The following is a 17,934-nucleotide window of genomic DNA, read 5'->3' as shown; positions in this document are numbered from 1 at the left end:
TACTCTATCATCAGGAAAAATAATCAAATATTCTGTTTTGAAATGAGCCTTTCAGACAGTGAGATATGGTGGAAGGAGGCCAGACTTCTGTTTGACTCCAGCTTTTTCATTAACTAGGTGCAGGACATTAGACAAGTCAAATTTCTCAAGGCCTAAATTTCTTTCCATCAAATGAGAAGGTTACGCTACATATGCCTGCAGATTCTTCCAGCTTCAGAAATGATGAGGCCACTTCTAGTACATGCGTATGCACACATGTGTACACACACACACACACACCACACCAGGGATGATGGCGGGAGCGATGCGACAGTCCCAGAAGAAGTCATAGAATATTATCCTTGCTGTGCATCTCCTCTCTTCTGAGGCTGGCTCTGGGAGAGGCGAACTTTCTCAAAAACCACAGCTGTTAAAACGGTCCCAAGGGAGTTTTACTTGATTCCCGTTTCCTAACATCCTGAATGGGAGGCCCAGCAGAACTGATAATGGGGTACTTCCCCAAGTTACAAACCACAAACTGAAAGGGAAAAAACCATGCTACCCAAGGACTTAGCCAGTGGGTAACTGGGGCCAGAAATAACAAGCCTGACCTGCGACAGACCAGTGCTGGGGAATGCACAGTGGTGGCCCAGCTAGGATTTCCTTTTTTCCAAGACAAACCATGTTGGCTCTGATGAAACTGGTTGTGGTTAAATTCCCCTCCTTTACTCGTAGCATTATTCCCAAATCGCACTGCGCTCCATCATCAGGGGTTTTGGGGAAGTCTTTGAAATTATTCAGTCATTCTAAGTGCCATGCACTTTATCAGTCTCTCCATTGAGTGACTACTGTCTGTATGTGGCAGGCCCTGTGCCAGGTGTCAGGAGCACCACAGTAAACAGGACTGGCAGGTCCTGTGCCTGCATGGGACTTCCAGACGGGTGTGGGAGACGGAAAGCATACATAACTACAGTGAGTGAAATAACGAAGGAAGCGGAGTGCAGTGCAGGGACGGGGAATAACGGGAGGGGCAATAGGAGCATGTTTTCATAGAGGAAATAGAGAAGGTCTCTCCATGAAGGTGACATTAAAGCAGAGACCTGAAGAATGACAAGGACCAATTTTTTTTTTTTTTTTTTTTTTTGCGGTGTGCGGGCCTCTCACTGCTGTGGCCCCTCCCGTTGCGGAGCACAGGCTCCAGACACGCAGGCTCAGCGGCCATGGCTCACGGGTCTAGCCGCTCTGCGGCATGTGGGATCTTCCTGGACCGGGGCACGAACCCGTGTCCCCTGCATCGGCAGGCGGACTCCCAACCACTGCCCCACCAGGGAAGCCTGACAACGACCAATTTTCTGAAACAGGACAGGGTAGGAGTGGTGTGCAGGGTGTGTGGTGTGTGTGGTGTGTGTGGTGTGTGTGTGGTGTGTGTGGTGTGTGTGTGGTGTGTGTGGTGTGTGTGTGTGGTGTGTTTGGTGTGTGTGTGGTGTGTGTGGTGTGTGTGGTGGGTGTGTGGTGGGTGTGGTGTGTATGGTGTGTATGCTGTGTGTTTGGTGTGTGTGGTGTGTGTGTGGTGTGTGTGGTGTGTTTGCTGTGTTTGTGGTGTGTGTGGTGTGTGCAGTGTGTGTGTGGTGTGTGTGATGTGTGTGGTGTGTATGGTGTGTGTGTGGTGTGTGCGGTGTGTGTATGGTGTGTATGGTTTGTGCCATGTGCGTGGTGTGTGTGTGGTACGTGTGGTGTATGTGGTGTGTGTGGTGTGCGTGGTGTGCATGTGGTGTGTGATGTGTGTGATGTGTGTGGTGTGTGATGTGTGTGGTGTGTGGTGTGTGATGTGTGTGGTGTGTATGGTGTGTGTGTGGTGTGTGCGGTGTGTGTGTGGTGTGTGCGGTGTGTGTGGTGTGTATGGTTTGTGTGGTGTGCGTGGTGTGTGTGTGGTGTGCGTGGTGTGCGTGGTGTGTGTGTGGTGTGCGTGGTGTGTGTATGGCGTGTGTGTGGTGTGCGTGGTGTGTGTGTGGTGTGCGTGGTGTGTGTGTGGTGTGCGTGGTGTGCGTGGTGTGTGTGTGGTGTGTGTGGTGTGTGTGGTGTGTATGGTTTGTGTGGTGTCTGTGGTGTGTGTGTGGTGTGCGTGGTGTGTGTGTGGTGTGCGTGGTGTGTGTGTGGTGTGCATGGTGTGGTGTGCGTGGTGTGTGCGGTGTGCGTGGTGTGTGTGGTGTGCGTGTGTGTGGTGTGTGTGGTGTGTGTATGGTGTGTCTATGGTGGGTGTGTTGTGAGGGAGGCAGCAGCTTTATTGGCAGAGGGAAGAAGAGCATGTTGGTAGAAAAGTCAACTGATTCAAGGAGCTGAAAGAAATCTTACGTGGCTGAAGCAAAGGGGAAGGTAATATAAAATGAGACTGGTGAATTTGCAGAGGCCAGATCACACAAAGCCTTTGAAAAATGTGATAGTTTTCCTTAAACTTTTTTTTCCAAGTTCACTAGGAAACCATTAAGGAAACCATTAAGGCATTTTAGACAGAAGGATACTGTAACCTTATTTTCATTTGCTGTTTGTTTTTGTGGACGACAAAATAAAAATAGGAATAAAACTTGAAGCAAGAAGTCCAGGCAGAAGACTATTATTGTAGTTTCAGTCAAGAAATGGTGAGGACTTAGATTAAGTTAGTGGTCCTCAGTCCTCCAGGGACACTTGGCAATGTCTGGAGACATTTTTGGTGGTCATGACTGGGGCTGGGGGTGGGGACCGGTGCTGCTGGCATCTAGTGGGAGAGGCCAGGGATTCTGCGAAACATCTTACAAATTGCACATGAGAGGTCCCCACCACAAGGATTTATCCAACCCCTAATGTAAATTGTCCCAAGGTAGACAAAACCTGGACCAGGTGATGGCAGGAGAAATGGGAAAATGTAATTGGATTCAAGATGTGTGTTTAACCTGAAATTACCAGGAATTCCAAAGAAAATGTATGTGGAGAGTGAGAGAAAGAAATAATCCAAAGATGGCTTTCAGATTTCTGTCTTGTGTAACATGTCATGAAAACACGTTGGATGGATAGGTACTAAAATTTCTGTCTAGTAGATAAAATCAATTGCTTAGTTTAAAATTCCAGATCTACGCTTTACAAATTGGGAGTGGCAAGATACACAGGCACCTGCGTCTCAGTTTCCCCAACTATAAGGTGAGGATTACAGTGGATCTACTTCAAAGCTATGTGATAAAGATCAACGATTCAATCATATAAGTGCTTCACACAGGGCTGGCATGTGGTCAACAGTCCAGTGTTAGTTACTTTTGTTGTTGTTACTGTAGTTAATATTATTGTTATTGTTAGAACCCAGAACTCATGCGAGCTATCAAAGTGGGGCATATGAATTCGGGAACCACCATCATAGAGATGGCTATGCCAACATAGATGACTCTTAAGGTCTTGACATGAGTGTGTAGACAGAAAATGTCTAGGACTGAACCTTTGGTCCTATCATTAGGATATTGAGGGAATGAGAAGGGTCAGGTGATGAGGTAAGGAAAGTCAGCAAAAGGAAGCATTCCAAGGAGCGGATGCTCAACTGGGTTGATAAAGAAGAGGCTAGAAAAGTATCTCTTGAATTTCAAGGTCATCAGTAACTTTGATAAAACAATTTCATTTAAGAAGTGGGGGTGGAAGCCAGAATGAGTTGAAGATGAAATAGAAGATACAGGACAGAGTATGTCGGAGCTTTTCAAGAATTTTGGCTAAGAAGAGCAGAACTGGTGGAGGACTGTTAAGTTAATGAAGGATGGGAGTTTTTCTCTTTGTTTTTTAAGGTAAATACTATTACATTATATCCCATTATAGTGATGGGAATAACATGGTAGAAGAGAGATACATTAGAAATATAGAAAGGAGATGAGTAGAGTATCCTTGATAAAATGAGAGAAGACAGAAAGAGTGGCCCTTGGTTAGATGAGACACTTTGTGCTCTGAAACAGGAAGTTTAGAGAAGAGGGACAGCAAGTAGACAGGATTGTAGCTTTTATGTTATGTTAGGGAAATAAAGGTTGTGCATGTCTGGCCACTTTTATTAGTGAAGTTTGGGGGGAGGGACCCCAGAAATAAGGAAAGGAAGACAGTGTGTTTTGAATACTAAATAGTCACCTTGGAAACTGGAAAGGCCAGACTTCTATGCAAAAAGTGGTAGGATTACTAGATATCTTTTAAAATTGTGATCATGAATTTATAGTGAAACCAGTGAACTGCATTCTTTGATTTTTCTCCTGCAATGTCCAATTGTTCACATATAAGCATAGAGAAGGCAGAAGATAGAAAGCTGGATTCGTTCAGGAGTTTGAGTTGTGTCAAGTGAATAGGACAAAGGATGAGACCAGGAAGTTTGAGAGTATTTGCAAGAGAGATTAAAATGGTGGGCCATGAAATCTAAGCTAGGATAAGATGGGATGGGAATAAAGGAAAGAGCTGCTGAGTAGGGAGGGAGTGGTGGGGAATAAAAGGTTTGTCTCTGAGATAAAGTATGATATCTCAAATAGAGGAGGTGAGATGGAAGGTAAGAGGTGATGGTCAGAAAGAGTGACATTGACAGATTTCAAAGGTGGTATACTCTCTGGTGATGACAGCGAAGAGATGGGTGAGTGGCTGAGGTGGGGTGGAGGGGTGGTCATTGGTCATGAGGGATTCAAGGAACCAAGGAACTAGGAACAGGGTAACTGTCCACCTGAAAGTTGCGTCGCTGAGACTAACAATGGGATTTGACTTCGAGAGGAAGGCAGAGGTTTACATCCTCAGAAAACAAGGTATGGCCAGAAATACTGAGAGATAGACAGAGAGACAGAGAAAGGCAAAGAGAGAAAGAGAGGGACAGAGAGAGAGAAAATAGCACGACAGCATACATCTTAAAGGGACAGGTGGGAGGGCTTCCCTGGTGGCATAGTGGTTAAGAATCCAAAAAAAAAAAAAAAAAAAGAATCCAAAGCTTCTTCACTCCCATCTCCCCACCCCCCTAATTCCAGTGCAGAGGGAGGATTTTCAAAAGTTTGAAGACTAAAAATAACCAGAGGGCAAGCCAATTAAATGTCATGACTGGTTTAAACAAAAACCCACACTTAGCACCAATGTGGATTAGGTGGAGGCTGCTTTTATGAAATCTACATTGTTTTAAGAGCATCCCCACAACCCAACCCCCCCGCCCAGCATTCAGGTTCAGAACATACTTTTAAGTTTTGTTTTAAATACTCTAGACTCAAAATGCCTTACAGGCATTGTCAGAAAAAGTGAAGTTGTCCAATTAACCTCATGTTCTTTGTGGCCTTTTATATCTGATCCTCATATTATGAACACCCCAAAACTGTTCAGGGCAGTGGTCCAAGATAAGGGACAGCACTGCAATAACGGTTAACATTTAGTGAATGCTGCCTCCATCTCAGGCATTGTGCTAGGTAATATACTTTCATTACTGCATTTAATGTTCACAAAACCTTTATGGGTTTTTAATCCCATTTTACAAATGGGGAAAATAAGACACTGAAAAGGTAAGTGACTTGTCCAAGGTCACCAGCCATAAGGGGTAGAGATGAGAAAGTCTGGAGAGTTCGCACTTTTAACCAGCTGGCTATACTCCCACATACTGGAAATACACTGTGCTTGTGGTTCAGAGCAGACATCACTGGTCAATTACAGAACAATCCCACCAAGCTTGATCCCTAATCCATTGCTCTAGTAGCTCCTATCAGTTGATAAATGTTGGCAATCTCTCTGCTGAAGTGATAGGAAATCTCTCTGCTCTTCCCTCCATAGACCCTTCTCCTTTGCTTGCTCCTATTCTCTTTGAACCTTGTCTTTGCCTTACTCCCAAGTTTGCATCGACTTTGACTTTGGTCCTTTACACTTAGCATATGGTCTTGGTCTCTTTCAAGTCTGACTCAGGCTGAGACTTGCCCCCAGGTCCCTCTTGCCCTTTGTCTGGTTCCTCTTCATCCCCACCCCATAATGAGCTGTCTCAGCTATTTTGTCAGGGTTGGATGAGGCATCTGAGGGGCAATACTCATGACAGAAGAGGAGAAGTCTCAGTGCAGATTCATCCTCCAAATCCTGAGCTCTGAGCCCACTATAAAAATTTCTGCGTGAACCGTATAGATACAGAGCTTCAGACATGGTGTCACATTCTGAAGATCCTACAGTTGGAAATACACCACTGAATTACACTGTCCATGTTTTTTTAAATGACCCCAACTTCCCCCCCACCCAGTTTTAGTCAACTGAATCAGAAACACAGAAAAATATTTTAATTTTGGAGGAAAAACTTAGATGTTTGTTGTGCATCAAAAATGCTCATTGGGAGGACTTCCCTGATGGTCCAGCGATTAAGACTCTGTGCTTCCACTGCAGGGGGTGCGGGCTCGATCCCTAGTCAGGGAACTAAGATCCCACATGCTGCGCGGTGCAGCCAAAAAAACACACAATAAAACAAAAAACTAATTGGGGGCTTGAAAAGTAGTGGCTCCTAACCAGCTGTGTAATGCTGGAAAATCATTTAGCCTTTGTGAGGTGTGTTTGATCTGTAAAGGGTGACAATTAAATGTTGGATCTCTCAGGTCCCTTTCAGACACAGCAGTGTGTGGCAATGTAGCCTGTGTTTCAGAGGCTGTTGCTGTCTGCTTTGCAGGGCTACTAACTGCTGGCAGTGTCTCCCCAGTTACTCCCAAAAGTCACCAGGAGGTGCCCCACAAGTACACGTTCTGTCAGTTTCCACAGGTCAGATGACACTCTTTCCTCTTCTGAACCTGCCCTCTATTCGCCCTCTCTAGTGCTATTGCCTCTGTTGTTCCCTGAGTTGCTGCATCTGTGGGGTGTAAAGTCTATTGCCCATCACCACCATCACAGCCATGGGGTATTAATGTCCTTGTGATGCCAAGCTCTTTCAGGATTTGTACACTCCTGTGTTGAGACCTGAAGCAAGACTGCCAAACTCCACCACTGACATCTGAACCCTGGGAGCACTTGCTAAGAGGCATTGTCAAGTCACTGTGAAAACTTTGGAGACACCACTCAAATTCTGGACAGCGTGTCAGACTCTATTTCCACAAAGAATATCACGAGTTGGTTGAACACCCAAGACCCACAAAATATAGGACTGATCTAATCCGTCCCTGAAAGCCATTGAGACAAACCCATTATCTGAGAAGCCATGACAAGTTATACTTAGAAGCCCAGTGAGTCACAGCTCATGGGAGTTAGCTCAGAAGCTCTCACTCATAAAATGACACACCAGTTTGACGTCTGCTGAGGCTCATCCCAGGTGTCAGAACTCAGCCTCATACAAGGACCAAGGGAATACATTAGAGACGAGTAATATTCATGGAGCACAAGGACTTCATGCTGGGCCCGGCCTCACTATGAAGACAGGGCATCAGACACAGGAAGTCCAAAAAAGTGATACAATTTTTACTAGGAAAAAATTTCCCTTCACCACACACAGTTTCTCTTTAATTTTTCTTAAGGTGGTACAGTTGCTAATTCCAGCCCTTTACATACTTTCCCAGCAGTGAATTTAATTTATGACTTTACTGTACATCCTTCCAGGCCCAGTGGACTCAGAAAGAATATGAACTTTAAAATCCCAGCTCCCTTACCTACTTGCTGGCTGTGTGACCAGGAACAAGACTGTCAACTTTCTAAACCTTAATCCCCTTATTTATAAAATGAAGTTTTTAGGAGGATTAAGAAACAATATCTTTTAATGCAAAGCACCTGGCTCAGGATCCTACATATGACGGGTGTTCAATCAGTGTCACTTTCCTTCCTTCCCAGTAGAAGTTATCAGATGATACTAGCTTCAGGTCTTCTGCCAGGCACAGAACACACCCTTCAAAGTGTTAATGCCATTTCATTTCAGCAGACACCTTGTCTCAGGAAAGCCATTAGAAACCCCCAAAGTACTATATTTTTCTCCTGGTAAGTAGCTCACTTCCCACAACTTCCCACAACTTTATATTAAGTAAGCCCAACAAATGAGTCACACTAGTTACAGAAGCAAATTTGGGAGCCACACCCAAAACACAGGCATTTTGACTTTTCAGAAGAAGCTGTCAGTACCACCAAAAAGAGGGCTCAGGGGACCCACAGTTAGGAAACCCCAAATTCCCAGGCTACTTCTGAATTCATATGCAAACCAAAACCCTTAGTTCCTCATTTTTTTTTTTTTTGGTGAATTTCTATCCACGGTATTTAATGACAGCTGAGAGTCGCTGAACAATATTCAAATTTCTGCTGAATTTTCTGCTTTGTAGCGGGGTGGTGTGAGGGGTACAGGGGGATATATCAAGATGGCCCAATCACTTTTTAAATGAGCAATACCAAATTAAATTTAAAACAACATCCTACTTACTGGGTCCTTATTTACGTTTTGGTAGAGTAGAAAGTGATTATTTACTTTTTGAAAACATCTACCATTGCATTTAAAGTATGATTTTGATATTCATGAAAAATTTCAAGAGTTTATCCATTGTGTGAAAGTATAATGATTTGTATAAAAGTAAAAAAAGAAAAAGAAAAAAAAAGATAAAGGAAGCCTGTCATTTGTCAAGGACATAGGTGATTAATAAATTTGCACTTGAGATATAAATACTCCAAGACTGTAGAAAGCAAGGGTATGGTGATTGGATTTAAACTACCTGTGTCTTGCAGAAATCCTATCCAAGGAATTAACATAAAATTGGTGTAGAACTATTGAAAGCCCTCTTCCAAAATCCAGAGTACATGGGCCTCCTGCTGAAGACAAGCTCACAACATCAAAAGCAGTAAAATGAAAAACTATGTGAGCAAATAAGCTACCATAGGAGTCATAAGGCACCATAAACAAAAAGTTAGCCTCCTAGGAGCTGGACCTAGTAGAACAATCTAAAAGAGACAACAAAGCAAGTATGTTTCAAACAATTAAGAAGTTTTAAGAAGTGCAGGGGAGGATGAACTATGATCCAAAGTGAAAGAAGAGGACAGTAAAATAAGACACATTGACAAAGAACAGAAAGAAAATGCAGTCAAGAAAATAAAGAATTAATAGAAGGCTAGACAACGCTGCTGAGAAAATTAGTGAATTGTGAGATAAAACTGAGGAAACTGCTTAGACTGTATCACAGAGAACAGGTGGCAAATACAAATGAACAGATAGAAAATATGGAGGGTAGATTGAGAAAATCCAGCAGATATAAAATCGGGCTGCTATGTTGTACAGTTCTAAAGGTTACTCTTCATAAGGTGTCCAACATAAATGGTGTTGCTTGAATTTTTACATGTCATCCTGTATTTGATAGGAATTCAAGAAGATAAGACTAGAGAATATAGGATAAAGTGATAATTTGAAAAAGATAATAAATAAGAAATTTCCAAAATTGAAGAAAATCACAAGTTCTCAGTTCTCAGACAGAACAAGTACAGAAGAGTCCTGGATAGTATAAATAAAAATAAATTCACACCTAAACAATTTGTGAGGAAAATAAAAAACACCAAAGACAATGAAAAACAACCAGAAATAAACAAGATTACTTGAAAAGTAATGAACAGTCAAAATGACAATACTTTTTATCAGCAACAATGCATGCCATAGAACAATGAAATCATTATCTTTAAAGTGCTGAGGCAACAGTTCTGTCATTTAAAAATTCTAAACCAAGATATGTTTTCATTCAACAATAAAGTATGATTTATTCACACAAAGGAAGCTCACAATGGAGAGAGCCTCATAATACATTCTTAAATAGAAAATAAACAAAAGCAAAAGGTGCTTTTGTGTTAGGAAGGGGGAAAAGTAAGTATATACTTCAATTCATAGTAATGGTATATAAAACACTGGAACACTACCCAAGGAATAAATACAATTGGTTACCTGTGGAGGAATGTAGGAAATGAATTGTTGAGGATAAAAGTGAGAGCAAACTTCTCACTGATTATACCACTGATTACCCCTTTAACATTTTTGTTTAATGGGCAAATTCCTAAAACACAAAACCTACCAAGACTGAATCATGAAGAAATAGAAAATCTGAACAGACTTATAATAACTAGAAAGGAGACTGAATTCGTGAGAAAAAAAACTCTTAAAGAGAAGTCCAGGACCAGATGATTTCATTGGTAAGTTCTACAAAACACTGAAAGAAGAATTAACATTAATCTTTCTCAAACTCTTCCAAAAACCAGAAAAGGAGGAAACACTTTCAAACTCATTTGTGGACAGCATTATTCTGATATCAAAACTAGATAAATCACTATAAGAAAAGAAAACTACAGACCAATATCCCTGGTGAATACTGATACAAAAGTCCTCAACAAAATATGAGGAAACCGAATTCAACAGCATGTTACAAGGATTTTACACTAGGACCAGTGGGATTTATTTCTGGAGTATAAAGGTGGTTCAACACATGAAAAACAATGAATGTAATCCATCACACCAACAGAATAAAGAAAAAAATCCACATGATCATTTCAAATGTTGTAGAAAAAACCTTTGACAAAATTCAGCACGCTTTCATGACAAAGAAAACATTCTCAAGGAAGTAGGAACAGAAAAAAACTACTTCAACATAATAAGGGCCATATATAAAAATCCCACAGATAGCATCATACTAAATGGTGAAAGACTAAAAGTATTTCTTGTAAGGTCTGCAACAAGACAAGGATGCCCACTTTTGCCACTTTTATCTGACATAATACTAGAATTCCTGGCTAGAACAATTGGACAAGAAAAAGAAATAAAAGGCATCCAAACTGGAAAGGAAGAAGTAAAATTATCTCTATTTGCAGATGACATGATCTTTTACGTAAAACCCCTAAAAATCACGCACACATAGACACACAACTGTTAGAACTAACAAACAAATTCAGCAAAGCTGCAGGATACAAAATTAACACACATCTCTGGTAACCAAGATGGCAGAGTAGGAAGACAGTGAGCTCACCTACTCCCATGGGCCCACCAAAATTACAACTATTTACAGAGCGCTATCTATGAAAATGACCTACAGAAAAAAACTAGCAGAAAAGATCTTCCACAACTAAAAATATAGAAAGGAACAACAATGAGATGGGTAGGAGGGGCAGAGATGCAATATAGTCAAGACCCATCCCCTCTGGTAGGCAACCCACAAATGGGAGGATAATTACAACTGCAGAGGTTCTCCTCAAGGAGTGAGGGGTCTGAGTCCCACGTTGGACTCCCCAGCCCCGGGCTCCTGCACCAGGAATATAAGGTCCCAGAACATTTGGCTTTGAAGACCAGTGGGAATTATTTTCAGTAGAGCCAGAGGGCTGTGGGAAACAGAATCCACTCTTAAAGGGCACAAACAAAATCTGACATGCTCTGAAACCAAGGGCAGAAGTAATTTGAAAGGATCCTTGGTCAGAGTGACCTGCTGATCTTGGGGAGCCTCAAGAAGGGGTAGGAGGCAACTGGGACTCCCACTGGGGACATGCATGCTGGCAGCAGCCATTTTTGAGAGTTCATTTTAGTGAGAACACTAGTACTGGTAAGCACCATTTTGGAATCCTCCCTGTAGCTTATTAGCACTAGGACCTGGCCTTGCCCACCAGCCAGTAGGCACCAGTCCTGAGACACCCCAGGCCAAGTAGCTAGCCAGACAGGGAAACAGTCCCATCCACGAGCAGGCCAGTTTCCATAGCAGGCCAGTTTCCTGAGCCCCCAACAACCCCGGGGACATGGCCTTACCAACCAGTGGGCTGACACCAGCTCCAGGACGCTCAGGACCCCACAGTCAGCATGTCAGGAATTGGCCTCGCATACCAGCAGGATGATACTAGCTTCAGGACCCCCAGACTTGCAGCCAGCTACCCCAGGACCCGGCTCTGCCTATCAGCGGGCCAGAACTAGCCCCATGACCCCTAGTGCTCCACAGCCCTGCCCAACAATGAGCTAGCCTCAGGACCAGGACTCCCAGGGCCATGCAGCCAGCTGTGCCAGGACTTGGCCCAACCCATCAGAAGCAGGCAGCCTCTGCATTAGGCAGGGACTAGCAACCAGCCAGACCAGGGGCCAGTCACACCTACCAGCGTGCCCACAGTAGTCAGTCCACCACAACAGAAGGGTCATACAGTCCACTTAGAGGGCATTCTTAGTGCATATAGCTCTGGTGACCAAAGGGGAGTGCATTGATGGGCCCCATAAAATATCTTCTACATAAAGCCACTTCTCCAAGATTATAAAGTGTAACCAACCTACCAAATACATAGAAATAAAAACAGAGAATTAGGCAAAATGAGGCAACAGCTGAATATGTTCCAAATCGAGGAACAAGATAAAATCACAGAAGAAGAGCTAAGTGAAGTGGAGATAAGCAATCTTCCCAATAGAGTTCAAGGTAACAATCATAAAGATGCTTTACAAACTTGGGAGAAGAATGGATGAACCCAGTGACAAGTTTAACAAAAAGAAAATATAAAGAAGAACCAAACAGAGCTGAAGCATACAGCAACAAATAAAAATACACTAGAAGGAATCAACAGTAGAATACAGAGGAACAAATCAGAAAACTGGAAGTGAGAGTAGTGGAAATCACTCAAGCTGAACAGAAAAAAAGAAAAAAGAATTTAAAAAAATTTGAACAGTTTAAGAGACCTCTGGGACAACATCAAGCACACTAACATTCACATTATAGGGGTCTCCAGAAGGATAAGAGAGAAAAAGGGCAGAGAACAAATTTGAAGACATAATAGTTGAAAAGCTCCCTCACCTGGGAAAGGAAACAGACATCCATGTCCAGGAAGCACAGAGAATCCCAAACAGGATCAACCCAAAGAGGATCACACCAAGATGCATTGTAATTAAAATGAGAAAAATGAAAGAGAGAATCTTAAAAGCAGCAAGGGAAAAGTAACTAGTTATGTATAAGGGAACTCCCATAACACTATCAGCTAGCTGGCTTTTCAGCAGAAACTCTGCAGGCCAGAAGGGAGTGGCACAATATATTTATAGTGATGAAAGGAAAAAAACCTGCAACTAAAAATACTCTACCAGGCAAGGCTATCATTCAGATTTTATGGAAAGATCAAGTTTTACAGACAAGCAAAATTTAAAAGAGTTCAGCACCACCAAATCAGCTTTACAAGAAGTGTTAAAGGGATTTCTCTAAGAAGAAAAGAAAAAGCCACAAGTAGATATATAAAAATTACAAAAGGAAAAATCTCATTGGTAAAGGTAAATATACAGTAAAGGTAGTAGACAAACCACTTATAAAGCTAGTAGGCAGGTTAAAAGGCAAAAGTAGTAAAATCATCTATATCCACAATAAGTAGTTAAGGGATACACACACACAAAATATGATATCAAAAACATTACATGTGGGGGTGAGGGGAGTGAAAATGCAAGGTTGTTAAAATGTGTTCAAACTTAAGAGATCAGCAACTTAAAACACACACACACACCCCTCATGGTAACACAAATCAAAAATCTATAATAGATACACAGACAAAAAAGAGAAAGGAATCCAAACATAAAGCTAAAGATAGTAATCAAATCTAAAGGGAAGAGAGCAAAAGATGAAGAAACAGAAAAGAACTACAAAAACCACCTCAAAACAAATAACAAAATGGCAAGAAGTATATATTTGTCAATGATAACTTTAAATGTAAATGAACTAAATGCTACAATAAAAAGGCATAGAGTGGCTGAATGGATACAAAACCAAGATCCATCTATATGTTGTCTGCAAGAGAGTCACTTCAGATCTAAAGACACACAAAGACTGAAAGTGAGGAAGGGGATGGAAAAAGGTATTCCATGCAAATGGCAACAAAAATAAAGATGGGATAGCAATACTTATCTCAGACAAAGTAGACTTTAAAACAAAGACTGTAACAAGAGACAAAGAAGGACATTTCATAATTATCAAGGGATCAATCCAAGAAGAAGAAATAACAATTGTAAATATATATGCACCCAACATAGAAACTTCTAAATACATAAAGCAAATATTTACAGACATAAAAGGAGAAACTGACAGTAACACAATATAACAAGGGACTTTAACGCCCCACTTATATCAATGGACAGATCATCCAGACATAAAATTAATAAGGCAACCCTGGCCTTAAACAACACATTAGAGCAGATGAACTTAATAGATACATATAGAACATTCCATCCCAAAGCAGCAGAATACACATTCTTTTCAAGTGCACATGGAACATTATCCAGGATAGATCACGTGCTAGGACACAAAACAAGCCTCAGTAAATTTAAGAAAATTGAAATCATATCAAGCATCTTTTCTGACCACAAAACTGTGAGACTAAAAATCAACTACAGGAAAAAAACTTCAAAAACACAAACACATAGAAGCTAAACAAAATGCTACTACTAAACAATCAATGGGTCACTGAATAAATCAAAGACGAAATAAAAAAATACTTGGAGACAAATGAAAATAAAAACACAATGATACAAAATCTGTGGGGCACAAGAAAAGTTCTAAAAGGGAAGTTTATAGTGATGCAAGCCTGCCTCAGGAAACAAGAAAAATGTCAAATAAAAGAAATGAGTGGAAGAAGAACAACAAGCAGGAAAAAATTAAGTGGGAAACAATGATTTAAAACAAATCATGATCTTGACACATTTGAGATCCCGTTTCAGAAGATGCTGCCAAAACATAGAGGTCAGAGAGGCTTTGTGCCAGTATAAGGGTGACTTGGAGCAAGAGGTTGAGGAGAGAATGGTCCAAGTAACAATCCTGCTGACCCAGAGAATGACCAACAGCCCATCCCCATCTGCAGGGTGACTTGACTGTACAGCATTTGAGGCTACACTGAGAAGGGTTTTGATTTTCCTTTTTTTATCCCTAAGGAAAAATAATTTTCAGGAAAAGTATTCTTCTGATAACTTTCGTCACTGAACTTAATAATTGACTTTAAAATTTCAAATAGAAGAAGTAATAAGGACTTCTAGGTTTGGGTGGAGAACCCATAATGTGAACTTACCATTAAAATAACCATGAAGAGAATAATACTCAGCAATTTCAGATTGGAGGTTACCTGGGATGGGATGGAGTGGGAAAGAACCTGTCTATACCTAAGACTCCAACTGACTCGGTTGTTATTTTTAAGGTGTTCTGTAAAAGGATGATCCTTCACACTTTTTTTGCTTGGAATATTTCATAACTTTTTACTTTTTTGAGGATTAATTTATGTGCAGTAAAGAACAAAAATCTTAGCTGTCCAAATTGGTGAATTTTTATATAAGTATACTTCAGTGTAATCCACTCATATCAAAATATAGAACATTTCCAACTCCAAAAAAAGGGGAAAAATACCCCCAAATCACTCACAAAAATCAGTTTCATTTCTATATACTAAAAAGGAATTTCAAAGGAAATGAAAACAATTCCATTTACAATAGCATCTAAAAGAATAAAATACTTAGGAATAAACTTAACCAAGGAGGCAAAAGATTTATACACTGAAAGTTACAAAATGTTGCTGAAAGAAATAAAAAAACACCAAAAAGTGGAAAGACATTCAGTGTTCACAGATTAGAAGACTTAACATTGTTAAGATGTAAATACTATCCAAAGTGATCTATAGGTGCAATGCAATTGCTCTCAAAATCCCAAAGATATATTTTCCAGAAATAGAAAAATCCATCTTAAAATTCATATGGAATCTCAAAGGACCCTGGAGAGCCGAAACAAACTTGAAAAAGAAGAACAATGCTGGAGGCCTCACAATTCCTGATTTCCAACTCAGTGATCAATAGTGTGGTTCAGGCATACAGACAGACATTTGACTAGTTTAATAGAATAGAGAGCCCAGAAACACTCACACATATGGTCAAATGATTTTTGACAAGGGTGCCCAGACCATATAGGGGGAGGACAGTGGTTTCAATCCATGGTGCTGGGAAAACTGGATTTCCACATGCAAAAGAATGAAGTTGGACCTTATCTTACACCACCTGCAAAAAAATAACTCAAAGACCTAAATATGAGAGCAAACTGCAAAACTCTTAGAACAAAACATAAAAGAAAATCTTCCTGACATTGGATTTGGCCATGATTTCTTAGATATAACATTAAAGGCACAGACAACTAAGGAAAACATAAATAAATTGGACTACATCCAAATTTAAAACTTCTGTGCATCAAAGGACACAATCAACAGAGAAGGCAACCCACTGAATGGGAGACAATATTTGCAAGTCATATATCTGATAAGGTGTTAAGATGCAGAATATACAAAAAATGTCCATGATTCAATAACAAAGAGACAAACAACCCAATTAAAAGAATAGGCAGAGGACTTGAATAGACATTTCTCTAAAGAAGATATAAAAACTGCCAACAAGTACATGAAAAGATGCTCAAAATCACTAATCATTGGGGAAATGCAAATCAAAACCACAATGAGATACCACTTCACATCCATTAGGATGCTGCTACAAAAACAAAACAAAGTAGAAAAGAGCAACTGTTGGCAAGGATGTGGAGACATTGTAACCCTGTGTGCTGTTGGTGGGAATGTAAAATGGTGCAGTCACTATGGAAGCTGACATGCCAGTTCCTCAAAAAGTTAAAAACAGAATTACCATATGATCTAGCAATTTCACTTCTGGGTATATACCTAAAACAATTGAAAGCAGAGAATCAAGGAGATATGTGTACACCTATGTTCATAGCAACATTATTATCAACATTCAAAAGATGGAAGCAATGTGTCTATGGATGAATGAATTGATAATGAAAATGTGGTATATACATGCAATAGAATATTATTCAGTCTTAACAAGGAAGGAAATTCTGACACATGCTACAACATGGATGAACCTTGAGGACATTATGCTAAGTGAAATAATCATACAGTCATTAAAGAACAAATACTGTATGATTCCGCTTATACGAGATACTTTGAGTACTCAGAATGTATTGAGACATAAAGCAGAATGATGGTTGCAAAGGGCTGGAGGAAGGGGAGAATATGGAGTTGTTCAATCAGTACAGAGTTTCAGTTTTGCACAATGAAGAGCTCTGAAGATGGTTGGTGGTGATAGTTGCACAACAATGAGAATGTACTTAATACCACGGAACAGTATGCTTAAAAATGGTTAAAACGGAAAATTTTATGCTATGTGTATTTTACCATCACTTGCAAAATTATCCAAGTATTCTCCACAGAAAAGTAATTCAAGAAGTAGAGATTAAACTAAAAGGTCAAAATAAAGTATTTATACACATATGGAAAAATTTTGTTTGCTTTTATTAAAAAGCATTTAATAAAGAACATCTTTGAAAATTTACAACATGGCACAGGAAATAGATGTTCCTTGTAGAAAATTCAAAAAATATGGGCAAACAAAAATGAGAAAATACATTAAAAAATTACCCATAGTGCCATCCAAAGGTAACTTAACTATGGCTAACATTTTGGTGTATATCCATTAAATATATATATATATATACACACACACACGTCTGTGTGCATGCACACACACATATATCATATACATATGTATATGCATACTACTGAGTAGGCAGCTGGTTCAGCATCTCCCGGGAGCCTTTGAAAATGCGGATTTCTGCATTTTCTCCATCACTCATGGAGATTTGGGATCAGTGTTTGTTTAAAATATTCCAGGTGATTCCCACACTCTGGTTTGTAGGATCTACTTTAAGACAAACTTTTCTTTTCAGACAAGAAAACAGAGTCAATGGAACCGACCTTTTCTTTTCTTCTGCTGGGTGTTCTACATGACTACTGTCCTTCATCAAGTGTCTTGCTTCAGAAGTGCCCTGGTTATCCCATTGCCTTTGCTCCCTTTTGAGGACTGCTTTCAGGATGCATAGTATTCTTTTAATTGCCCTCAAAAGTAGGATGACAACACACTTTAGAGAGGAGAAAGGAGTGTTAAAATAATTTGTTACATAGTTTTGAAATATTTATCGACTGAGAAAAGTTTTGTTATATTGATAG

At 40.4% G+C, this 17,934-nt stretch overlaps 1 long non-coding RNA gene across 1 annotated transcript in view; it reads right to left on the bottom strand.

The window, feature by feature from the left end:
* The window catches only part of LOC117313137 (uncharacterized), a 24,963-nt gene extending 7,029 nt beyond the window's left edge, over positions 1–17,934 (bottom strand). Inside the window, exon 1 of the long non-coding RNA XR_004527598.2 lies at positions 17,683–17,934. This is a non-coding gene — a long non-coding RNA (uncharacterized lncRNA). The remainder of the gene's footprint in view (positions 1–17,682) is intronic.

This window comes from Tursiops truncatus, chromosome 8, assembly GCF_011762595.2.
Source record: "Tursiops truncatus isolate mTurTru1 chromosome 8, mTurTru1.mat.Y, whole genome shotgun sequence".
Classification (NCBI taxonomy): domain Eukaryota; kingdom Metazoa; phylum Chordata; class Mammalia; order Artiodactyla; family Delphinidae; genus Tursiops; species Tursiops truncatus.
Note: the sequence above shows the minus strand (reverse complement) of the source record. Positions and strands in the feature narration are given on the sequence as shown.